Source organism: Pongo pygmaeus, chromosome 1, assembly GCF_028885625.2.
Source record: "Pongo pygmaeus isolate AG05252 chromosome 1, NHGRI_mPonPyg2-v2.0_pri, whole genome shotgun sequence".
Classification (NCBI taxonomy): domain Eukaryota; kingdom Metazoa; phylum Chordata; class Mammalia; order Primates; family Hominidae; genus Pongo; species Pongo pygmaeus.
Genome location: NC_072373.2, coordinates 157,114,684 through 157,120,047, shown reverse-complemented (window position 1 = coordinate 157,120,047; position 5,364 = coordinate 157,114,684). Strand labels below are relative to the sequence as shown.

General features: G+C 41.4%; 1 pseudogene; it reads left to right on the top strand.

Annotated features, from left to right (window-relative positions):
* The first annotated feature begins 2,039 nt into the window (after positions 1–2,039).
* LOC134740146 (keratin, type II cytoskeletal 8-like) lies at positions 2,040–3,469 on the top strand (annotated as a pseudogene).
* Positions 3,470–5,364: the final 1,895 nt, after the last annotated feature.

The following is a 5,364-nucleotide window of genomic DNA, read 5'->3' as shown; positions in this document are numbered from 1 at the left end:
AGGGATCTAGAACTAGAAATTCCATTCGACCCAGCCATCCCATTACTGGGTATATACCCAAAGGACTATAAATCATGCTGCTATAAAGACACATGCACACGTATGTTTATTGCGGCATTATTCACAATAGCAAAGACTTGGAACCAACCCAAATGTCCAACAATGATAGACTGGATTAAGAAAATGTGGCACATCTACACCATGGAATACTATGCAGCCATAAGAAATGATGAGTTCATGTCCTTTGTAGGGACATGGATGAAATTGGAAATCATCATTCTCAGTAAACTATCGCAAGAACAAAAAACCAAACACCGCATATTCTCACTCATAGGTGGGAATTGAACAATGAGAACACATGGACACAGGAAGGGGAACATCACACTTCAGGGACTGTTGTGGGTTGGGGGGAGGGGGGAGGGATAACATTGGGAGATATACCTAATGCTAGATGACGAGTTGGTGGGTGCAGTGCACCAGCATGGCACATGTATACATATGTAACTTACTGCACATTGGGCACATGTACCATAAAACCTAAAGTATAATAATAATAATAATAATAATAATTACAATAAAAGAAAAAAAAAAAAAAAAAAAAGAGTTGGTTTGAAGAATAAACAAGACTGACAGACCACTAGCTAGATTAACAAAGAAAAAAAATCCAAATAGGCACAATAGAAATGACAAAGATCACATTCCAACTGATCCCACAGAAATACAAAAGATTCTTAGAGACCATTATGAACACCTCTATGCACACAAATCAGAAAATCTAGAATAAATGGATAAAGTCCTAGAAACACAATCTCCCAAGATTGAACCAGGAATAAAGTGAAAACCTGAACAGACCAGTAACAAGATCTGAAATTGGATCAGTATTTAAAAACTTACCAACCAAAAAAAGCCTAGTACCAGATGGATTCATAGCTAAGTTCTACCAGATGTACGAGGAAGAATTGGTATCAGACCTACTGAACTCATTCCAAAAACATTGGAGAGGAGACTTCTCCTTAACTCATTCTACAAAACCAGCAACATCCTGATGCTAAAATCTGGCAAAGATACACCAACAAAAACAAAAAACTTCAGGCCAACATCACTTATAAACATAGATGCAAAAATCATAAACAAAATACTAGCAAAACACTAGCAAACACAACAAAACAATGGATGTAAATCCAGCAGCACATCAAAAAGTTAATACACCAGAATCAAGTAGGCTTTATTCCTGGGATGCAAGTCTCATTCACCATAAGCAAGTCAATAAATTTGATTCACTACATAAACAGAATTAAAAGCCATATGATCATCTCAATAGACACAGAAAAGTATTTTTATAAAATCTAACATCTCTTCATGATAAAAACCCTCAACAAACTAGGAATTGAAGGAACACACCTCAAAATAATAAAAGCCAAACAGTAACAGTCATCTGTAACAAACCCATCACCAGCATCACACTGAATGTGCAAAAGCTGGAACCATCCTCCTTAAGAAATGGAACAAGGATGCCTACTCACACCAATTCTATTCAACATAGCACTGTAATTCCTAGCCAGAGTAATCAAGCAAGAAAAAGAAATGCAAGGCATCCAAATAAGAAGTCAAACTGTCTCTCTTTGCTGATAAAATGATTCTGTACCTATAAAACCCCAAAGACCCTGCCAAAAGGCTCCTAGGACTGATCAACAGTTTTAGTAAAGCTTCAGGACACTAAATCAATGTACAAAAATTAGTAGAATTTCTATGCACCACTAATGTCAATTCTTGGAGCCAAATGAAGCATAAAATTGTATTTGCAATAGCTATAAAAAAAAGAAATACCTAGGAATACATCTAACCAAGGAGATAAAAGATCTCTACAAGGAGAACTGTAAAACGCAGATAGAACACAAATAATCAGAAAATCATTCCGTGTTCATTGATTAGAAGAATCAATATTATTAAAATGACAGTACTGAGCAAGAAGCAGCTTTTCCTCTCCTTCTGGAATCTATGCCTGGTTCAGCCTGCCTGCCTCCACTCCTGCCTCCACCATGTCCATGAGGGTGACCCAGAAGTCCTACAAGGTGTCCACCTCTAGCCCCCAGGCCTTCAGCAGCTGCTTTTACAAGAGTGAGTCCAGTGCCTGCATCAGCTCCTCGAGCTTCTCCCAAGTGGTCAGCAGCAGCTTCCCGGGTGGCCTGGGTAGAGGCTATGGCAGGTCCTGTGGTATGGGAAGCATCACCGCTGTCACCATCAACCAGAGCCTGCTGAGCCCTCTTAACCTGGAGGTGGACCCCAACATCAAGGCCGTACGCACCCAGGAGAAGGAGCAGCTCAAGACCCTCAACAACAAGTTTGCCTCCTTCATCAACAAGGAGCAGCAGAACAAGATGCTGGAGACTCAGTGGAGCCTGCAGCACAGAAGATGCCTCGGAGCAACATGGACAACATGTTCAAGAGCTACATCAACCTTTGGCAGTAGTTGGAGACTGGGCCAGGAGAAGCTGAAGCTGAAGGCAGAGCTTGGCAACATGCAGGGGCTGGTGGAGGACTTCAAGAACAAGTACCAGGATGAGATCAATAAGCATACAGAGATGGAGAATGAATTTGTCCTCATCAAGAAGGATGTGGATGAAACTTACACGAACAAGGTGGAGATGGAGTCTCGTCTGGAACGGCTGACTGATGAGATCAACTTCCTCAGGCAGCTGTATGAAGACGAGATCTGGGAGCTGCAGTCTCAGATCTTGGACACATCTGTGGTGCTGTCCATGGACAACAGCCTCCCCCAGACATGGACGGCATCATTGCTGAGGTCAAGGGGCAGTACGAGGAGTTCGCCAACTGCAGCTGGGCTGAGGCCGAGAGCATGCACCAGATCAAGTATGAGGAGCTGCAGATGCTGGCAGAGAAGCACAGGGATGACCTGCAGCGTACAAAGACTGAGATCTCCAAGATGAACAGGAACATCAGCCGGCTCCAGGCTGAGACTGAGGGCCTCAAAGGCCAGAGGGCTTCCCTGGAGGCCACCACGGCAGATTTCGAGCAGCATGGGGAGCTGGCCCTTAACAATGCCAACACCAAGCTGTCCAAGCTGGAGGCCGCCGTGTAGCAGGCCAAGCAGGACAGAGCTTGGCAGCTGCAGGAGTAGCAGGAGCTGATGAACTTCAGGCTGGCCCTCGACGTCCAGATCGCCGCCTACAGGAAGCTGCTGGAGGGCGAGGAGAGCCGGCTGGAGTGTGGGATGCAGAACATAAGTATCCAGACGAAGACCACCAGCGGCTATGCAGATGGGCTGAGCTCGACCTATGGGGGCCTCACAAGCCCCGGCCTCAGCTACGGCCTGGGCTCCAGCTTTGACTCTTGCCCGGGTTCCATCTCCTTCCACCGCACCAGCTCCACCAGGGCCATGGTTGTGAAGAAGACGGAGACCCTCGATGGGAAGCTGGTGTCTGAGTCCTCTGACGTCCTGCCCAAGTGAACAGCAATGGCAGTCCCTCCCAGACTATCCCTCCTGCGGCTGGCTGCCCGAGAGCCTGGGAGGGAGGCTGCTGTGCAGGGGAGCACAGGGAAGAGGAGACGCACCTAAGGCTCAGCCCTGAACTTCAGCCCATCCATTGGGGGAGTTCACTGCCTGGGGTACCCCCCTTGCCCATGCCTCCAGCTACATAAAAATTCAATTTGTTTTTTGTTTTTTACAAAATAAAACCTCAGCTAGCTCTGCCAACTGTCAAAAAAAAAAAAAAAAAAATCAGTACTACGCAAAGCAATCTACGGGTTAAACACTATTTCTATCAAAATACCAATTACATAATTTGCAAAAATGGAAAAAAAACTAAAATTATATGTAACCAAAAATGTTCCAGAATAGCAAAAGCCATCCTGAGCAAAAAACAAAACTGAAGAAATTGCATTACCTGACTTTAAATTATACTACAGAGCTGCAGTAACCAAAACAGCATGGTACTGGCATAAAAACAGATATAGACACCAGTGGAAGAGAATAGCGAACCCAGAAATAAAACCACATACAACCACTTGGTCTTGGATGAAGCTGACAAAAACAAGGAATGGGGAAAGGACTCTCTATTCAATAAATGGTGCTGGAATAACTGGCTAGCCATACGCAGAAGGATGAAACTAGACCCTCACCTTTCACCATATACAAAAATTAACTCGAGATAAAGTAAAGATTTAAATGTAAGACCTCAAACCATAAACATCATAGAAGAAAAACTAGTTAATGCCCTTCTCAACTTTGGCTTTGTCAAAGAATTTTTGGGTATGTCCCCAAAAGGAAGTGCAACAAAAACAAAAATTACAAGTGGAACCTAATTAAACTAAAGAGCTTCAGCACAGCAAAAGGTACTATTGATAGAGTAAACAGACAATCTGCAGAATGAAAGAAGACATTCACAATCCATGCATCCAACAAAAGTCTAACATTCGGAATCTATAGGAGTTGGAGGCCATGATCCTAAGCAAATTAAGGCAGGGACAGAAAAACAAATACCACGTGATCTCACTTAAAAGTGGGAGCTAAATATTGAGCACATGTGGACATAAACATAGGAACAATAGACACTGCAGATTTCTATAGAGTAAGGGAGAAAGGGAGTGTGGGTTGAAAAACTATTTATTGGATACTATGCTTACTAGCTCAGTGCAATATAGCCATGTAATAAACCTGATCATGTAACCCCATATCTACAATAAAAATTGAAATTAACAAAATATATATCACTTTACATATGATTATATATATGTATATATATTTTATGCTTAATCTGTAATCAACACAATGGTGGGTAAAACATTCATTTTAACTTCACCAGGGTACATTCTTAAGATCAGAATTATCCATCTTTATTGATATTCATTCTACATTAGTACCAATAGAGATTCTCATTCATGTTAAATAAAATATTTGGAATACATACATTTAATTTAATGGAAGAACAACATGTTTGCTAAGAAATCATGTTGTGTTACAGTCCAAAGTAAAGTGAGATGGAATTTGGCTATCACATTATATGAGATATAATCTTCCCCATGGTATTAGTGCCAATTAATGGTTCAAAGAAATCCCTAATTGTCATCTTGCTTGACAGTGCATTTATATTTTAAAACGTATATCTAAAATCATGCAAAAATATTTTTGGAATTTATGAAGATGTACACATACTGAACTTAATAGGTAATATCAAACATTTTTCTGTAGTGAGTGTATAAATTTGTACACCCCTAGGCAATATAAAAGTCTCCAAAGCTGTACATTTTGCAAACGTTCAATATTGTCAGACTTTTTATATTTTCTTAAATGGAAGTTATGATATAGTATCCCATACTTCAATTTATATTTCTCTGATTGTTATT